The sequence below is a fragment of the Prionailurus bengalensis genome, chromosome F2, assembly GCF_016509475.1.
Source record: "Prionailurus bengalensis isolate Pbe53 chromosome F2, Fcat_Pben_1.1_paternal_pri, whole genome shotgun sequence".
Taxonomy (NCBI): Eukaryota; Metazoa; Chordata; class Mammalia; order Carnivora; family Felidae; genus Prionailurus; species Prionailurus bengalensis.
The window spans coordinates 5,862,042-5,883,336 of record NC_057353.1 but is presented as its reverse complement, the minus strand read 5'-3'; the positions used below and the strand labels follow the sequence as shown (position 1 = coordinate 5,883,336).

The 21,295-nt window shown below is 42.1% G+C and overlaps 1 pseudogene; it reads right to left on the bottom strand.

The window, feature by feature from the left end:
• Window positions 1–15,667: 15,667 nt before the first annotated feature.
• On the bottom strand, window positions 15,668–16,647 carry LOC122496131 (annotated as a pseudogene).
• Window positions 16,648–21,295: the final 4,648 nt, after the last annotated feature.

The following is a 21,295-nucleotide window of genomic DNA, read 5'->3' as shown; positions in this document are numbered from 1 at the left end:
CCCTCCCCCATGGGTTCCTGTTAAGTTTCTCAGGATCCACATAAGAGTGAAACCATATGGTATCTGTCTTTCTCTGTATGGCTTATTTCACTTAGCATCACACTCTCCAGTTCCATCCACGTTGCTACAAAAGGCCATATTTCATTTTTTCTCATTGCCACGTAATATTCCATTGTGTATATAAACCGCGACTTCTTTATCCATTCATCAGTTGATGGACATTTAGGCTCTTTCCATAATTTGGCTATTGTTGAGAGTGCTGCTATGAACATTGGGGTACAAGTGGCCCTATGCATCAGTACTCCTGTATCCCTTGGATAAATTCCTAGCAGTGCTATTGCTGGGTCATAGGGTAGGTCTATTTTTAATTTTCTGAGGAACCTCCACACTGCTTTCCAGAGCGGCTGCACCAATTTGCATTCCCACCAACAGTGCAAGAGGGTTCCCGTTTCTCCACATCCTCTCCAGCATCTATAGTCTCCTGATTTGTTCATTTTGGCCACTCTGACTGGCGTGAGGTGATACCTGAGTGTGGTTTTGATTTGTATTTCCCTGATAAGGAGCGACGCTGAACATCTTTTCATGTGCCTGTTGGCCATCCGGATGTCTTCTTTAGAGAAGTGTCTCTTCATGTTTTCTGCCCATTTCTTCACTGGGTTATTTGTTTTTCGGGTGTGGAGTTTGGTGAGCTCTTTATAGATTTTGGATACTAGCCCTTTGTCCGATGTGTCATTTGCGAATATCTTTTCCCATTCCGTTGGTTGCCTTTTAGTTTTGTTGGTTGTTTCCTTTGCTGTGCAGAAGCTTTTTATCTTCGTAAGGTCCCAGTAATTCACTTTTGCTTTTAATTCCCTTGCCTTTGGGGATGTGTCGAGTAAGAGATTGCTACAGCTGAGGTCAGAGAGGTCTTTTCCTGCTTTCTCCTCTAAGGTTTTGATGGTTTCCTGTCTCACATTTAGGTCCTTTATCCATTTTGAGTTTATTTTTGTGAATGGTGTGAGAAAGTGGTCTAGTTTCAACCTTCTGCATGTTGCTGTCCAGTTCTCCCAGCACCATTTGTTAAAGAGGCTGTCTTTTTTCCATTGGATGTTCTTTCCTGCTTTGTCAAAGATGAGTTGGCCATACGTTTGTGGGTCTAGTTCTGGGGTTTCTATTCTATTCCATTGGTCTATGTGTCTGTTTTTGTGCCACCCCTCCCTGTTTTAAATTATTTTTGCTTCCCTTCCCTTGTGTTCATCTGTTCTGTGTCTTAAAGTCCTCATATAAGTGAAGTCATGATTTTTGTCTTTCTCTGACTAATTTCACTTTGTATAATACCCTCCAGTTCCATCCACGGAGTTGCAAATGGCAAGATTTCATTCTTTTTGATTGCCTAGTAATACTCCATTGTATATATATATACACATATATATATATGTGTATATATATGTGTATATATATATACAATGGAGTATTACTCGGCAATATATATATATATATATATATATATATATATACCATATCTTCTTTATCCATTCATCCATCGATGGACATTGGGGCTCTTTCCATCCTTTGGCTATTGTCGATAGTGCTGCTATAAACATGGGGGTGCATGTGTCCCTTCGAAACAGCACACCCATAAATAAATAGCTAGTAGTGCAATTGCTGGGTTGTAGGATAGCTATATTTTTAATTTTTGAGGAAACTCCATACTGTTTTCCAGAGTGGCTGCACCAGCTTGCATTCCCACCGGCAGTGCAAGAGAGAGCCTCTTTCTCCACATCTTTGCCAACATCTGTTGTTGCCTGAGTTGTTAATGTTGGCCATTCTGACAGGTGTGAGGTGGTATCTCATTATGGGTTTGATTTGTATTTCCCTGAGGATGAGTGATGTTGAGCATCTTTTCATGTGTCTCTTGGCCATCTGGATGTCTTCTTTGGAGAAGTGTCTATTCGTGTCTTTTGGCCATTTCTTCATTGGATTATTTGGCTTTTTAGGTGTTGAGTTTGATAAGTTCTTTATAGATTTTGGATACTAACCCTTTATCTGACATGTCTTTTCCAAATATCTTCTCCCATTCCATCGGTTGCCTTTTAGTTTTGCTGATTGTTTCCTTCACTGTGCAGAAGCTTTTTATTTTGATGAGGTCCCAATAGTTCATTTTTGCTTTTGTTTCCTTTGCCTCTGGAGATGTGTTGAGTAAGAAGTTGCTGCATATATGAAAGACCCAACACTAATATCATCCTCAATGGGGAAAAACTGAGAGCTTTCCCCCTAAGGTCAGGAACAAGACAGGGATGTCCACTCTCACCACTGTTATTCAACATAGTATTGGAAGTATTAGCCTCAGCAGACAACACAAAGAAATAAAAGGCATCCAAATCGGCCAGGAGGAGGTTAAACTTTCACTCTTCTCAGAAGACATGATACTCTATATGGAAAACCCAAAAGATTCTGCCACAAAACTGCTAGAACTGATTCATGAATTCAGCAAAGGTGCAGGATATAAAATCAATGCACAGAAATCGGTTGCCTTCCTATACACCAACAATGAAGCAACAGAAAGAGAAATCAAGGAATCGATCCCATTTACAATTACACCAAAACCCATAAAACAACTAGGAATAAATCTAACCAAAGAAGTGAAAAACATCTATACACTGAAAACTATCGAAAACTTATGAAAGAAATTGAAGAAGACGCAAAAGCCCCATTTTCAAATAAGGTCATATTCTGGTGTTATGGGTAGACATGAAGTTTTGGGGGGACACTATGTGGAAGTTGGAGGGTTAAATAAATATTTACCCCTCAGGAATTCTGTGGTAGAGCAGAGCAAAAAGTCTAGGATCCAATTCTATTTTGTCACAGTGACCAAGAGAGCAGACCTTGGGAGCCATGACTGTGGTCAGTGATTATGGTCATCTCTGAGGACTCAGCTGACCAAAGCTTGCAAAGCAAACCCCGACATCTAACACGAATGGAAGACACTGAGAGCTGTGTCAACACCATCACAAAATGCCACTGGCTTACTCAGGCTCCAGTGGTGAAAAATTTTTAAAGGTTAAGTTGAAGGAGTAAAGTTTGAGAAAGATCTAGAGATCTTTGAAGCTTGTACTTTGGAATTTCAAATTGTTGATTTTTAGCCACTAATATTCAGAAACAATCGCCAATAGTTCTGTCACCAGACTGCTTGCTGGCTTGCAGCCTGCGACTATACATAAAAAAAGTAAAGATCTGTATTGATTTATTTTCGTATTCAGTGACCTGATAAAGCATAACAAACAGGAAAACAGGAAGGGCATGGCTGAATTTCATGTGCTTCTGTGTTGGTTCCCAAGGCTATTTGATATGACTGGGTACCTTGTTATTATTTTTTTTTTAATGTGAATCTGGCAACCTCAACAATTTCCTAAATGTAACTCCAAGCTGCATGGCATCTGGTGATTAGGAGGCTGCTGGTTAGTACAAGTTCCAGAGACACCACAGTAATGTAATAGGTTTATGTGCAAATTTTTCCGCTTCCTGCCTCTTTGTGCATAGTAGAGGACCCGTGTTGTATTTTCGTCGTTATTTCTATGCAATATGGTGAACCTGTCAAAATTCCGTCCAGCAAAATACCAGAGGCTGTCTTGTGGCATCTCCATTTTGCATTTTGGGCCCTGTGGGCACCTGCTTCCTTACCAGGAGTTCAGTAAATCAATACACATGGTATATATCAAGTATTGATCTGGGGGGAACAACTCTCTTTTCTGTTATTATCGCTACGGGCGAGCTACGCGACCAGGTGGAGGTCAAGGAGGAAGCTCAACCTTCCCGATTTTGAGATGCGTTTTTAGGGGCCAGAGGAAGCTCGGGTCAAAAAAGATGTCAGTGAGCTATAGACAACAGATAGGGGACCCCTCCCCCTTCCTAATTATTTAGAGCAACAGTGGCGATAGAGTATGTGCAAAGGTCAGCGCTGCTGATGTTTGAGCCCTCTTCGACCTTCCTCCCAGACACTGGACACCCGGCCCGGCTGACGAGGAGCAGGATTACAAGTCTGCTTCTGGGAATACCAATTTGTGTTTTGAAAGGTGATCCTCTGCCGCGGAGTTACATCACTTGCTTGAAGGAGAAACAAACAATTATTTATCAGTACCTCCACTCCAAGGAAGGAAGAGGCAGAATTAGTGCAATACTCAGGAGTCTAGACCCTGGAGCCAAAATGGCTGAGTTTGAATCCCAGGGTGGCCGCTGAGCTGTCTTACCTGTGGGCTGTGTCCTTATGTGTTAAATAAGGACACTCTCAGTACCCACGCGGTAGAATGATACGCAAGTTAGAGTGGCACGAACTAAGGCAGTACTAACTAATACACCAATCTCTCTCGTATAATAAGAAGTATGTTCTGGGCTCACAAGAAGTCCAAGACAAATATTTCTGATAGGCCAGCATAGGTCAGGGCATCACCCGCAACAGAAGGCACCAAGGTTCTGAGGTTTCCATCCAGTCTCATGCGGGAAAGGTGCCTACGGGCCAGGCCTCCTAATGGTAGCCATCGCTTCCACTCCCAGTCTATTGGCCAGGCTCAGTCATGTGACCACAGGCAAGCACATGCTTGGTTGGAACCGATCTGCACTAACAGGGAGATGACAAAGTGGATTCGGTGCGCAACTGGCCTCTGTCACATGACTTACGCAAATTGCATGGGTTAACACGTGCAAGGTGCTTGAAGTTATGTTAGGCGCCTTAAACACTGTGGACGTGCACGTACAATTTTTCCTGATAATTATAAAAATTTTCAAATGTACAAAAAGTTGAACCAGTTTTATATCCATCACGTAGGCTCTACATTAATAATTTATTATATTTGTTTTATTAAATCTATCTATCCGTCCTGATCTCCATCCATCAATCTCATTTTTACGTTCACCACTATAAGCTGCTTCAGTACATGCCTCCCCTAGATATTGCAACATACATGACATCCATTAAGAGCTCAAGATCGGGGGCGCCTGGGTGGCGCAGTCGGTTAGGCGTCTGACTTCAGCCAGGTCACGATCTCGCGGTCCGTGAGTTCGAGCCCCGCGTCGGGCTCTGGGTTGATGGCTCAGAGCCTGGAGCCTGTTTCCGATTCTGTGTCTCCCTCTCTCTCTGCCCCTCCCCCGTTCATGCTCTGTCTCTCTCTGTCCCAAAAATAAATAAACGTTGAAAAAAAAAAATTAAGAAAAAAAAAAAAAGAGCTCAAGATCTGTTTACGATTTTTTTCTTTTGAGGTTTTTTTTTTTTCCTTTTCTTAAGGGCAGCGTGCTTTGAGTTTTGATAAATACATGTCCCAGTGTAACGAAACCTCTGTTAATAAATAGAATATTGCTATCATGTTAGAGAGTCCTTCTTGGCCTTTCTCAACGTCCAATCCCTTCAAGGCAATCACTGTTTTATTTGCCACCATAAATTACTTTTGCATGTTCTAGAACTTCAGAGAAATAGGATGATTCGGTGGCAGGTTTTTGTGTAATCCCTCTTTCATTTAGCGTAGTGTTTTTTGCGTTTTATTCATGTTGTTATGTGTATTGATAGTGGTATTGGTGAGCGGGTATTCCATTGTTTGAGTACATCAGGTTGTTTTTTTTTTTTCCATTTTCCTTTTCTTGGGCACGTGAGCTATTATGAATTGTCATAAACATTCTTGTGCATGTCCTTTTGTGGACATGTGGATTTATTTGTTTTGAGTAACCCAAGGAGTAAAAGTGCTGGGTGATAGGGCTGGTGTAGGTTTAGTTTTATGAGAAGCTTCATGTAGATGGTGCTTTGAAAAATAAAGAATAGATCGTAAGCAAAATAATTTCCGTGAGGCTAGCGATCCTTTTCACTGGCTGGGTATTGGAATCTTCCACGAGACATACAAAATAATAGATACCAAGCCCTGTTCCGAAATCAACATGGAGGAATACAGTGAGAGGTCCTTGTATTTCTAAAGCACCACGGGAAATTTTGCAGTGTGGTTGGTGTTAATGGCTTTGGGTCTCAATGAGTTTAATGATGAGAGGAGGTTTACCCATCTGTGTATCTCAAAGACTAGCATGGTGTAGAATCCATGGAATATGTGTGACAAGTATTTGTTGAACTGACATGTTAAACATTGTGGCTTGAATATTAAATATGCTTACTCTGCCTTAATGAATGCATCAAATATTAGGTATGGAAAATCGAAGTGCCCAAATAAGCTCAATGAAGAGTCTTATGTGGCACAAGTACTTTACATTTATATTTTCAGGGTTAACAAGCAACAACTAAACTCTTTATTTTCTCCCTAGAACCTGGAAAAGCACCTTGTACTTAGTAGGTGCTAAAAACAAACAAACAAACAAAAGACTTCTCTAATGAATAAACAAATAAAATGGAGTGGTTCTTATAATCATTTTAGTATAGAGAATGCACACTTAAACTTTGAGAATGTACAGTTCTTCTAGAACATTGGTATGGTTTTAATTTTAAACAGATGAAAGTCACAGGCCAGAAAAAAGGTCCAAGCTTCATTATATTAATTCCTGTGAGTCTAAAGACCAGGGAGAAATCTTAAAGGTCCAACCAACTAAAAGTCCATGGGTTCAACATTGAATTCAGCTCTGGAGGGTCGATTACATGTCAATGTCAACCACATGTTCTGAATATTTCCAAGAGGGTCTCCGTCTTAAATTTCAGGTTAGATCTTATGCTTGTAGATTCAGAGGAGGCGGTCACTCTTTTCCTGACATGACATGGATCCAGGTGGAATAATCATTGTGAAATCTCATATGTTCAGACCGACTCTATCGGTCCACCTCCTGCCCTTCCCTTCGTGTTGCCTCCTCCCCAAATTTCTCATTCCCTAGGAATCTTTCCATCCCATCTCCCACCCAATTCACCTCAGTATTCCAGAAAATATCGCACTGACACTTTGTATTTATTCTCATTCTCTTTCTTAGTAAAACCAGGCCAGAACTATAATGCCATACCAATAGGTTCCCATTTAGTTTGCTACAGATATTAGGAGTCATTTTTGGAGGATTATGACTAAGAAGATTCAAACCATTTTTTTTTCTTTTTTTCAAACTATTTGTACAGGAGCTCATTAGGTTGTGCCCAAGGCATGCTTTTTGTATTTCCTTTCTTTGTACTTTGTTTGTAACAGACAAATGTTTGTTAAATAAATGAAAGAACAAGCCGAGGGATTGTGTAATGGAGAAAATGCCCTGGAAAATGAGGATAGTGACTACATCTCAGGATGATTATAAAGAGATAATGAGATGATTTCTATTGAGATGATTTATAAACAATCAAGCTCTATACAAACAAAAAAAAAATCCAAAAAGCAGAAACCAGTTGTTGTGAACCGTCCACGGGTTAGCAACCAAGAAACTTTCTGAATACCAAAATTAAGACTCCCTATTGTCTTTGTTTTATAGTGAATTAAGGAGCCTGTCAAGGGCCAATTACTGCCTTTTGGAAGGAAACTATGCTTCAACTAAAGTCTGTGTGACCTAAGGGAAGAGGTAAATTCAGAAACTCTAATCTCACAGCATTGAGCTCTGTTACCAATATCTGTCTTGATCTGTATGTCAGATACACTCGGTAAATGTTAAACCAAAATCCAGGCAGATTTTCTGGGCTACAGTTCAACAAGTTTTTGTCAAGCCCAAGGTTTTCCTTCTTGAACACAAAACACTTTCTTAATGACATCATCATCTGTGAAAAAGCAATCTTCTTTTTCTTTTTCTTGTTTTTAATTTTTTTTTCAACGTTTATTTATTTTTGGGACAGAGAGAGACAGAGCATGAACGGGGGAGGGGCAGAGAGAGAGGGAGACACAGAATCGGAAACAGGCTCCAGGCTCTGAGCCATCAGCCCAGAGCCCGACGGGGCTCGAACTCACGGACCACGAGATCGTGACCTGGCTGAAGTCAGACGCTCAACCGACTGCACCACCCAGGCGCCCCAACAATCTTCTTTTTCTGAGAAAATCTTTTTTTTGGGGTGGGGGGGGCAGAAATCTTCTGTTCGTTGTTAAAGGCCCCAGCCCATTAAATGATCTGGATGATTGATTACCTGCTGAGATTTTTCTGCACTGTTTGCCCTTAAATGTGTGCTGCATTGTAGGGCCCATAGACTTAAGGTTCGTTTTGCCCGGAACAATTTTATAGTGAAACAGAGCACGGTAATAAAGAAATCGTGAGCTTTGTCGCTGCCAGCACACCGCCGAAATTCTATGCTTTTATTGCTCAGTTAAACTTCGTTTCACCTTAAGGTCTGTGAATGTGAAATCTCACGCACACTTTGTATATCGAGAGACTGTTGCCTGCCGACTTCATTAGTGGTGCAGCAAACAGTCTTATGTAAAGTACGAGGTCCATGCAGCATACCGGTGTGAGCACGTAGGTTTTTGCTAGTCCGTGGCAAATCAGAAGCAGTTAACCAAAACCTTGACATCTTTAAATGTATATTTATCCTCTCCAAAAAGGACTTTCTCGGTTTCCAAGACCCCCCGTGGTCCTGGCTCTCCTGCCTCTCCAGGCTCTAGTGGGTTCGATTCGATTTGCAAGAACCAGGAGGCTTCGCAGAGACTACCCGAGAGAAAGGCTACCCCTCACTGGATTCTTTTGCTGATTTTATTCTAGCGTGCCCACCGTTTTCGCACGCTCTATTTTCCCCCTGGAACGCAGGTCAGTACTCTGCGCCTGTCGTCCCTGCCCCCCCCCCCCCCCCGCGCCGCCCCCTTGACCCTACTTATACAAGTTCCTTTCACCTTAAAAATTCTGCAAAAGACCGTGTTCCCCTGCTGCCTTCCATTTTTTTTTTCAACGTTTTTATTTATTTTGGGGACAGAGAGAGACAGAGCATGAACGGGGGAGGGGCAGAGAGAGAGGGAGACACAGAATCGGAAACAGGCTCCAGACTCTGAGCCATCAGCCCAGAGCCCGACGCGGGGCTCGAACTCACGGACCGCGAGATCGTGACCTGGCTGAAGTCGGACGCTTAACCGACTGCGCCACCTAGGCGCCCAGCTGCCTTCCGTTTAAAGAGCTCTATTATTCTGCACAGCCTGGTTTCTGCCCCACCACTGTGGTTCCACACAGCATGCCACAGGACAAAAGGCCCTAAGAGATCACTTGGTAGCTCCCCTTTCACTGAAGAGGAAGGTTAAGGCCTGAGCGAGGCTGTTTCTTCCCCCAGCAGTCAATGTGGATGATGAGCTCCTGGGCATCCCCAGGACCCACCGGGCTCACCTACTTGGCTACTTGCTGCTTGCTCTGACGGCTTTTTGTCCCTTCCTTGTTCCTGCTGCCCTCCCCGCATGGAGCTGCCCCCCTCTCAGTCCCGATTCTGCTCTTCCTTGCCGCGTGTGCTCCCCCCACCTGCAGGCCTTCCCCTCAAGGCTGCTTCTCTGTGTCTCCGTCCCCCTGCCCCCCTACCTGAGCGTCTCTCTCGGCTCTTATGGACGGATCCCCCAAACACCACCTGGGGCTTTGACTCATCTCTGTAGTTTCAAATCCCAGTATCTCTGACTCACTCGTTTCTTCTTGCCAAACCCTCTCTCCAGAAATACTTCCTATTTCTGGCCCAGTTACCATAACACCCCAGTCAGCAAGGCTTCAATGCTCTGTGGAAGCTTCCACGGGGCCTTTGCTTCTCCACAGCCTGTCACCAAGACCTCTTGACCTGTCCTTTGTTGTGTGACTTCAATCCTCTCTTCTTTCCAAACCCTGTAGTTCAAACTCTCATTTCCTGTTTGCTCACTTTTGGTCCTTCCCGTTGAGCTGCTTAATTCGTGTTACTTCCGTCCCCTCTCCCTGTGACACATCTAAGAATTGCTCTTGTACTGCCCAGTTGCTGTGGGACCTCAACACTGTCACCTGCCTGGGGCACCTGTTCGCACACCTCACAGCATCCTGGATACAAACCTGGATGGAACTGTGGTCTATGGTGATTTGTACTTGGCAATGGCTCTCCTAAGGACCTCGTCACTCTCCAGCCCTGCTTTACCAGGAACTGATATTACCCTGAGCAGCAGTGAAGATTAGTCAATTATGACAATATCTTCCTCTCTAGTCTCATCCTGGTTGAAATCCTCACCACCTTAGCGAGACCTCCTCAGTAGGTCAGATCTGGTCCAGCCCCTGGGGCTGCTTTGATCTCCCCTCTCCCTTCCATTTTCCAGCTCTCAGGACGGTCTCCTCACAGCCCCGCAATCTTCCACTCTCTTGTGCACAATGACAGTGATGTATTGTTTTCACCGATTGAATGTGAACCTGCCAGGGTAAAGGATGTGATTTTCAAGCCTGGCTATGTATCACGCTCACCTGAGAAACCTCAAACTACGGATGACAAGCCTATGCTGACGTCCTACCGAAATGTAGGACCACCAAGCAAGACTCTTTTGAGTCCCCCAGGCTTGTGCGTAATGAACAATAATTATTCATGACTCTCCTGGTTTCCTTTTTCAAGTCTCCAATGAACTCTTAAATTACTAGGCTGTGTAAACCACCTGGCCCAATGCCTGACACATAACAGGTATTCGGTGAATGCGAATTAATTTCCCTCTTCCTTATTGTAGTCAGCACATGCTTTGTAGCCTTCATTTGTTTAAATAAACATTTTAAATAGATTTGTATTTCCCGTATTTCTTCCTGTTCTGTATATTTATGGCTTCTTCAGCCAAAGGTTCTCTGGCTTACTCTTGACCTTCAATTATCCCTTCCAGACTCTTTCTTTGACAGTTTAATAGTAAGCTCATTTGCCAGCCTTTATATTTCTCAAACTTCTATACAATTATATATTCTGCCACCCACTCTTTTTCTATTTTTAGCCATAATCCTTGCTTCTTTATTTTTTGCTCTAATTTTCTTCCAGTAAGTAGTGAACTAGACCTCGAAATCTCAGAGCCATTGGTTTGCTGTGCCTTTACAAGGGTTTAATGTCTTTAAATTACCTTTGTTGACCATTATTGGAAGACCTTAGAACGTCTTTAGATTTAAGTTTTCTGTCTGGAACAGCCTGTAGAGGTAGAAAAGGTAGATGAGAATTTCAAAGCAAAAAGAGATCTTGGATTTTATCAGCTTACTTGCTTCATTTTACACAGAGAGCAACAGAGATCCCTAGATAAAGTGAGCTACCAAAGGTTATATTAATACCTAGTAACAGACTTGCTTTTTGTGGGATTTGGTAGAGGGGAGACTCACTCATGCTTAATTGTGACATTTTATTTTTTTAAGTTTATTTGTTAAGTGTATTTTTTTTAATTTTTTTTAACATTTTATTTATTTTTGAGACAGAGAGAGACAGAGCATGAACGGGGGAGGGGCAGAGAGAGAGGGAGACACAGAATCGGAAGCAGGCTCCAGGCTCCCAGCCGTCAGCCCAGAGCCCGAGGTGGGGCTCGAACTCACGGACCGCGAGATCGTGACCTGAGCCGAAGTCGGCCGCTCAACCGACTGAGCGACCCAGGCGCCCCATGTTAAGTGTATTTTTGACAGAGAGCATGAATGTACATGTGAGCAGAAGAGGGGCAGAGACACAGGGAAACCGATCAGAGAGGTTCACGTGGGGCTTGAACTCACAAGTGAACGAACCGTGAGATCATGACCTGAGCCCAGATTGGACAGTTGGCTTAACCGACCGAGCCACCTGGATGTCTCTTAATTGTGACGTTTTAAAATTATGCACTTGTTTGGATATCTGCCCGCCTTCACCCCTATGCTTCATTGCTTAAAGTGACAAGAAAAACACCAAGCAATCAGACGTTTGGGATTTGTAAAGTTTACTCCTTGAATTTCTATTTATAGCCCCCAGTATTCCTTCGAAATACCAGATAGACCTGGTGGTGGCTGGCAGTTAATTTCCAATTTCTAGCGTTGGAAAAGTTCAGCTTTTCTGAGCATTCTGTGTGCAGTGACGCTGGTACAGAATTGGTGCTTCCCCAAGCTGGGGGATCTTAATTTATTTTAATTTTTTAAATATAATTTATTGTGAAGTTAGCTAACATACAGTGTATATGGTGTGTTCTTGGTTTCGGGGGTAGATTCCCATGATTCATCGCTTCCATACAACACCCAGTGCTCATCCCAACAAGTGCCCTCCTCAATGCCCCTCACCCAATTTACCCACCCACCGTCCCACCCCCTTCCGCCCTGTTTGTTCTCTGTATTCATTTTTATTTTTTATTAGTAAAAAAAAATTCTTAATGTTTATTCATTTTTGGGAGAGAGACAGAGGATGAGCCAAGGAGGGGCAGAGAGAGGAGACACAGAATCTGAAACAGGCTCCAGGCTCTGAGCTGTCAGCACAGAGCCCGACGGCGGGGCTCGAACTCACGGACTGAACCCCGAGATCGTGACCTGAGCTGAAGTCAGACGCTTAACCGACTGAACCACCCAGGTGCCCCTGTTCTCTGTATTTAAAAATCTCTTATGGTTTGCCTCCCTCTTTGTTTGTAACTATATGTATTTGTTTCTTTCCCTTCCCCCATGGTCTTCTGTTAAGTTTCTCAACTTCCGCATATGAGCGGAAACATATGATGTCTGTCTTTCTCTGACTGACTTATTTCACTTAGCATAATACCTTCCAGTTCCATCCACGTTGGTGCAAATGGCAAGAGTCCATTGTTTTTCACGGCCGAGTAGTATTCCATTCTTTGTCCGTTCATCAGTTGATGGACATTGGAGAATTCTGAATGCATGAGTGAGCACATCTTTTCTCCTTCCAGGAGAAGCAAGAAAATCATTCCTCAAAATCTAGCAGATCTCTCTGTGAGGAGGCTTTTCTTCGTGTTCCACCTCCTCGGGCTGCTCCCCACCCCCGCCCCAGTGGACCAAGGGAGACCGGACGCTAACCCGAGTTACACGCGTCTAGCAACAACCGAGATACTCCTCGCTCCCCACGTCCAGCGTATGAACTTCATAGTGTCAGAGAAGAAGAATTTCCTCTGCCCCTGAAGGTCCTTCTAGCTGAACTAAGCATCAAATTGACATGAGACAGGTGAACAGAAGACCGAACTTAATTTCGTAGGTACCAGGAATCCACTCAGAATTTCATGTGTGTGTGGATTCCTAGCACATATGAAATTATGGGTGGAAAGAGAGGCAGAATGAAGTACATGTGTCATTCTGAGCTGAAGAGAAAGGGGGCAGGGGTCTGGAACTTCAAGGAAAGGAAAGGAGAGCGCTTCAGTGGAAGGCGCGAGAGAGGAAATGTGTGGTAAACAAAAGTTTGCTGGGCCGGTTGGCAACAATATGACACAGAGGGCGTTGACCAAACAGGCCTTGCTGGGTTCCTCCAAGCTGCCTACCTGGTTCAGGCCGTAATGCAGTTATCTATGGTGACAGAGTGGCGGGACTGTGGCCTGCAACGCTAAGAAAGAGTTCTTGAGATGTTTCACGGTGCCGCTTCGTAAGTTCACTCTAGTAGCACGGGCAGAAACAACTTTTGCTGTGCGAGGCTGGTGGTTATATGCCTCGTGCTCAAGGTGGGTGGGAGGGGGGATGTACAAGGAGTATTAGATCATAAATGTCTCCTGCAAATTTCGACTCGTAAAAAATACTTTTGCAAGATTTCTCATTCAGTTTGTTGTTAACGATCAGTGAGATGTACAGGCAGTCGTGAGGCCCTTTAAGAAGGTAGCAACCAGCACGTATATGATCCTTTTGGAAGCTATTCAGGCTGTAGGTCAGCCTTCTGGGCTAAAGGTGAACATTTGTCTGCTTGTATCCCTCGCCCTCTTCCTGGAGCAAACCCTTGGCCTAAATTCTCTGGAGGCAGTTGAGAAGGACATAAAAATCTTTTCATGAATCTGCTGCATTTTGATGGTTTTTTAAAAAATTTATTTATTTTTTTAATTTACACATAGCTAGCATATAGTGCAACAATGATTTCAGGAGTAGATGCCTTAGTGCCCCTTCCCCATTTAGCCCCTCCCCCCTGCCACAACCCCTCCAGTAACCCTCTGTTTGTTCCCCATATTTAAGAGTCTCTTCTGTTTTGTCCCCCTTCCTGTTTTTATATTATTTTCACTTCCTTTCCCTTATGTTCACCTATTTTGTATCTTAAAGTCCTCCTATGAGTGAAGTCATGTGATATTTGTCTTTTTCTGACTAATTTCACTTAGCATAGTACCCTCTAGTTCCATCCACATAGCTGCAAATGGCAAGATTTCATTCTTTGTGATTGCTGAGTAGTACTCCATTGTATATATATACCATATCTTCTTTCTCCATTCATCCATCGATGGACATTGGGGCTCTTTCCATACTTTGGCTATTGTTGATGGTGCTGCTATAAACATGGGGGTGCACGTGTCCCTTTGAAACAGCACACCTGTATCCCTCAGATAAATACCGAGTAGTGCAATTGCTGGGTCGTAGTGTAGTTCTAGTTTTAATCTTTTGAGGAACCTCCATACTGTTTCCAGAGTGGCTGCACCAGTTTGCATTCGCACCAACAAGGCAAAAGAGATCCTCTTTCTCCACATCCTCGCCAACATCTGTTGTTGCCTGAGTTGTTCATGTTAGCCATTCTGACAAGTGTGAGGTGATATTTCCTTGTGGTTTTGATTTGTATTTCCCTGATGATGAGTGACGTGGACCATTTTATCATGTGTCGGTTGGCCATCTGGATGTCTTCTTTGGAGAAGTGTCTATCCGTGTCTTTTGGCCATTTCTTCGCTGGATTATTTATTTTTTTGGGTGTTGGGTTTGACAAGTTCTTTATAGATTTTGGATACTAACCCTTTATCTGATATGCCATTTGCAAATATCTTCTCCCCTCGGTTGCCTTTTAGTTTTGCCGATTGTTTCCTTCGCCGTGCAGAAGCTTTTTATTTTGATGAGGTCCCAATAGTTCATTTTTGCTTTTGTTTCCTTTGCCTCTGGAGACGTGTTGAGTAAGAAGTTGCTGCCACCAAGATCAAAGAGGTTTTTGCCTGCTTTCTCCTTGAGGATTTTGATGGCTTCCTGTCTTACATTGAGGTCTTTCATCCATTTTGAGTTTATTTTTGGGTATGGTGTAAGAAAGTGGTCCAAGTTCATTCTTCTACAAGTCACTGTCCAGTTTTTCCAGCACCACTTGCTGAAGAGACTGACTTCATTCCACTGTTTATTCTTTCCTCCTTTGTCAAAGATTAGTTGGCCATACGTTTGTGGGTCCTTTTCTGGGTTCTCTGTTTTGTTCCATTGATCTGAGTGTCTGTTTTTGTGCCAGTACCATGCTGTCTTGCTTTTTAACCTAAAATCATCTTCATCCCAAAGTGGCCTGTCTTGGGGCAGTCTGCCCTCAGCTCTTATAACAGAAAACCAACAGAAATAACAAATGTATGGAATGAAATGGCTTGAACTACAAAGTCCATTCATCCAAGGGCGGTGGGGGGTAGGAAGGGGAGGTGGGCAGCCAATGGCATAGGGAGAGAAACAAGGTGTCATATCGGTCTAGACACAGAGGCCAGCAAATGTTAGAAAAGTTCTGGGGGAAACCTGGGACTTTTTCAGGTTCAGGGTGGTGTTAAAAATCCACATACGGGTGTCAGGAAGATTGTGCCTCGTGGTCACCAGGGACAAAAATCCCAGTTCCTCCGGAAGAAGGGAATATGCAGAGGCCCCTGGGCAGAGTCGGGGGAGGTAAACAGGGAGACGAACTGCCACAGGGTCCTTCCAATACAACCTCTCCCCTCTGGATGCAGGTGGCTCAGGAGTCAGCAGGGACCCACTTGATGAAAGGGACCCTTCGGAGGAGGAGCAGGGCTCGGGCAGACTGAAGGTAGAAGGCCCTGTGGACTTTCCAAGGAGACCACCAACAAGATGTATGGCTGGCTCTTTGCCATGCATTAAGTTGACGAGAGTAAATGAAGGAGGATAGAGAGGTAATGTACAGGGACTGTGTTCCTAGGAGGAAAGCCAAGGGCAAGCCACATCCAAGCTAGTAAGGCAATGACTTTCTGACCAATAGCCACTGGTGGATTTTGATTCCTTTATTGAACTAGGATACCCAAAGCAGTTTAGTGAGTAGAGACAGACATATGCAGAAGGCTAACCAGGGGACCAAAAATATGGTTGGGAAAGAGACTCACAACATCCCTTGCAAGAAGAAGAGAGTCAACAGAAAACTGTTGAAGAACACGTGAGCAACTGTTTTGCTGAAACCAGGGAATGGGGAACACTTTCTCCCTGATACCTCAAAAGCCAGATCAATTCTATCCTGAAACCAAATGACACTGGAAACTCTGCTAAGCACAGATAGGGAGAACCCAAAGAACACTGGAAATTGATGTAAGAAAGAACTCCAGCCACGACCAAGCATCTCCACGTAGCCATGGATCACTGATAACCTGTGCTGTCACTGGCTGAAGCCCAGGAATAAACACTTGATGAAACAAGTGAAGAACACATGAGAATACTCTGCCATTTCAAACAGAGCACTGGAAAATTCCAGTAACAATACCTGGTTCCCTCTCCTGCTCATGCACTATACCTGCTCCCTCTACTGCGCCAAGGTACTACTTGCCTTTCTTCAATACTGCTCCTCTCTTTTGTCCTGGATTTGAGCATCTAGCTTCGAGATGGCACAAATAGCCCAGACGGACACTTCAGTTCCCTTGGCAAGGTCCTGGAGAAAGGTTTTGATGCTGTTGGCCATCTCGTCACACCAACACCATCAACTACACAGAAAAGAGAAGAGAGTCCCTCAACCTCTCATCATGAACATTGGAGCCCTGTTGGCAGGACCCCAGCCTGGACCCTCACCCACTGTAGGCTGCTCACTTTCTCTCCACTTGGTGGCTTCTCCTGACACCATGTTCCCAGGGTCACACCCCCCGTCTAATGGTGGAGTGTCCTGGGTTTGGTCATTGGACTTCCTCCCTTTTCTATCTATACTTGTTCTCCTACTGATCACACCAAATACTGCACACTACATTAGCGTCGTATACACTGATCATCCCCAACGATATCCTCAACCACACCTCTCTCCTAAGAGAATACACAGGTAACTGCCTACTCAATATCTCCATTTGGCTACTCAATAGATACCTGATAGGGCATCTGTGTGACTCAATTGGTTGAGCACCTGACACTTGATCTTGGTTCAGGTCATGATCTCAGCTCAGGTCATGCTCTCACAGTTCATGATTCATGCCCCATGTCGAGCTCTGTGTCAACAACATGGAACCTGCTTGAGATTCTCTTTCTCCCTCTCTCTGGCCCTCCCTCACTCTCTCTCTGCCCCTCCCTCTCTCTCTCTCTCCTCTCTCAAAATAAATAAATAAACTTAAAAAATAAATAAAAGCGAAAGACCTGAATGGCCACTGTTTGAGTACACACACACAAGATTTATAACTATACTATAAACATACTATATCTTTTTGGTATTCCTAAGTAGAATTAGACACTCCAAAGCTTTTAATTTCTTGGATATAAATACAAATATAGGTATTGCTTTTTCTCATTAATTACTAATTAACTCAACAAATAAAAATAAAGTCTGTGACTTCGCTAACTTCCATTCTAGTGAAGGAAATAGTGAACACAAAAAACAAATACATAATAGCAGACAGGCACAAGGGCTATAGCACAAAAACAAGCCATGTGAAGGAGAAAGATGGATTGGGTGTGCTTTCTAGAAGGACATCAAGAGGACTTCAGTGAAGTGAGATTTGAACAGAGATATGAATGAATAGAGGGGGCATCCATATGGATGCCTAGAGAAAATTTTCTAAGGACAGGACCAACAAGTGCAAAGGCCCTGAGGTGCAAACCCAAGGACAGCAGATGCTTTGCATGAGAATTCTAATAATTTTGAATTTTCTTCCCTCAAACTAAGGTTTTTGGGGTACTAACTAAAAGGTTAGTAACAAACACCATGGTGATAGGCTCAATATTATCCGTGTAAAGTTTCCTAAAGAAAGCAATATACAGTCTTGTGAAATCTTACTCAAAAACAGAAGAGGTTTATTTATGGCTCAGCAATTCCTCTCTCCAGAAGATTGTGTTAAGTACAACCACAAATACTCATTTGTGATAAATCTGTGCTTTTCCTTAGGAATCTAAGCAAATAAAGAGATAAATAAAACAGGTTTAAGGGAGATATTTCAAAACTCAGAGGTTATTTATTGTTTGTGTGTTGAGTACAGATTGGGTCAGTTTCAATTTCCGGATTGAAATTAATCTTGTAATTTCTGCCTCTTCAGCTTCATATAACTGTGCGGCCCTCAAAGTTGTTCTCAGACCATTCACTCTTTGGCATAATGCCCAAAAGGCAGATGGAGGGAACTAGAACTCATCCAGGGAGGAGTGAGCAAAGTTACAAAGAACCTTGCCCTCAAAGCCAAAATTTAAGCCTGGATCACCTGATTCCAAATTCAATGCTTTTTCCTTTTTATTTTGAAGGTCTTTTAAAAAATTCTAGATTTTGGCAATCATTTAGAAATCTTTTCGTGCGAGAACATCCTTGCATTAACTTGAAATAATTTGGAGAAAGGCCTATGTGATATTGGATTTATGCTTTATTAAAATGTGTTTGGGCCAAACCGTGAATGTTACAAACTAAATATTTATATGTTATGATAACATAAATAATTGCTGTAACGTCTGTACCCCTGGGTAAGTATAAGATCTCTATTGAGACAAACAGGTTCTTTGAAATGCATCAGTTGGCTGTTCAAGGTGACAGTTTATAATTAAATTAGGTAGCCATTTGCATCAATTATTTTAATATCTTCTCTTTACTACGTCATAATCAATAAATGCAGACATTCTATTAAGTTAATAACAGCATTTCCAAAATCACTGGGTAAACAAGGAAAAGAGCCCTTTGTTAGTTTACCTTTGTATTAGTGTAAGATGGGAGTCTATAGGACTTCAAAAATCATGCCACCAGTTTTCAACGAAGTGGATTTCCTTTCAAACCATTTTGAATGTGAGAAGTTTTCTTTTTCAGTGAAGGGAACACTCGATTTTCAGATATGAACCTTTAGTTATAAAAACATCTGAAAAGCTGGCGAATCTTCTAGCGGTATCATTTCTCAACACCAGGACCGGGACTTTGTAAACGTTACTTGCCGTAGGGCCTAACACACGTGCACATAGGGTTTAAGCATGGTGTAGAGTCAGAGAGCTCCCCATTGGGAAATACCTCACTCGCTGCCTTATAATACACGAAACCAATGTCACACGGGACCAAAGAGTGGGCTCTGGGCCGTGTAGCTCTGAGCCTGTGGCTCTCTGGACCCTTAATTCCGAAAGTCACCTCCGGGCCCTGCACGAAGTAGGTTTCTGAAGCTGTAGGTATTTACTTATAACATTAACTAACAGACCTTCCGTCTCAGTCTAGCCATTTCAGGAGATATCTTTCCGGAATTCCAATTTCAGTATTCGTTAAATCAAGTAAAAATGCGACTTTTTGTTTTCTTAAAAATCCATTTGAATAAAGAACCCATTACTCACTTTACATGTGAAAAAAGGGAACCTGCCAAGACACCGAACAGTCGTCAATTAATCTGTTAGCATCAAATATACTTTCAAGCAAGCCAAAATGGTGATGCTAGGTTATTGAGAGTTTGGCTTTATTTAAGGTCATGTTCAATAACCCTTTCATAATTTCATTCAGATTAAAAGTATACAAGATGATATTCTTTTTATAATATTGCTTCTGCAGCAATAATATTGCCTGGGAATAGCAAAGTAGAAGAAAAAGACAGAAATGATCATTAAAAGTCGAAACTTTATAAACTCAACTTGTAAGTGTTGGAGCTTCAAAAAATCGTCCAGCTTTAGAATCCGCTTCATTTCTACTTAATGTATGCACCTATTCCTAACAGTGACATAGCCTTACAATTATTTTAAAAGTCATTGGAGTATACCTTACCATCAAATTCAATGGCACTGTTCAAAGAAAGACTGTAGGAATTTTTCTTTGCTAACAAACCATCACATTGCATGAGACTAATGTTCAAGGGATTCTTATCATTTGTCTAGTTTGAAAAAAAAATTTTTTGACCTTGGATATTTGAAAATAAATGTTTTGAGACAGCCAGAAGGACAAAACCTACAGATTTTCAATCAATCGAATTTTAGCCCAGGCAACTTTGTCAATTAATTGGACAGAAAGAACATACTTCTCAACAAGTATTTTTAAACAAAAGGTGATGAATACATATATGTATACATGTATAAAGAAAAAAAGAGCCTCCACAACTGGCATATATAAAACACAGCAGAATACAAATTATTTTCAAGTGTAAATGGAATATTTACCAAGACAACCTTTATTCTGGACACTTAATCAACTCTCAATAAACTTAAAAGGACGGAATGCATATAAAATACATTTCTGACCACAGCAGGATTTACCTAGATAGGAATCAATAAGCAAACATTTGGAAATTAGGAAACACTTAGTTAATAACCCTTAGGACAAAAAAAGAAATCACAAGGAAAATCGGAAAATCTTTTATTCAAATGAAGAAGACAAAATATTGTAACAAAGCTGTGGGATCCTGCTAAAGCAGTGAATAAAGGGAAATTTGTAGTTTTAAATGCTGATATTTAAGAAGACTCAAACAAATGATTTAAGCCAGGAATTGGTAAACTTTGAAAACTAACAGCCAAATAGTACACATGTTGGGCTTTGTGACTCATAGATGATCTCTGTTGACTGTTCTTTGTTTTATTACCCTTTAAAATATAAAAAAAAAACATTTTTAGTTCAGAGGCTGTGCAAAAATAGGCCACAGGCTCTAATTTGCCAAGCTCTGATCTAAGCTATTGCCTTAAGAAACCGGAGGGAAAAAAATGAGCAAGACAAACTTAAGATGAGCAGGAAAATGGGGAAAATGAATAATCAATGATATAGAAAAGTGAAAACAAAAAGGAAAATCGATAGAATAAAAAACTACCTCTCTGAAATGATCAACAAAATTATAAACCTTTAGCCAACCAGAAAGAGAGAAAACTCAAATTACCATACCTAGAAGAAAAGTATTTTACTTTGGCTCCTACAGACATTAAAAAGATAAAGGAATCTTATGTTTTGGAACAGTTTCAAAAGAATAGTTATTAACTCTTCTTTAGGTGTGGTGGTAGAATTTCCCAGGGAAGCCATCTGGCCCTGGACTCTTATTTATTGGGAGATTTTTGGTAACTGAATCAATTTCTTTACTGATTGTGGGTCTGTTCAAATTTTCTGTTTTTTCTTGTTTCGCTTTTGGTAGTTTATATGTTTCCAGGAATGTGTTCATTTATTCCAGATTGTCCACAGAAGAGTTAGTACCTATTCTTTGGAAGCTGTTCCAAAAGATAGAAATGGAATGAAAACCTCCAA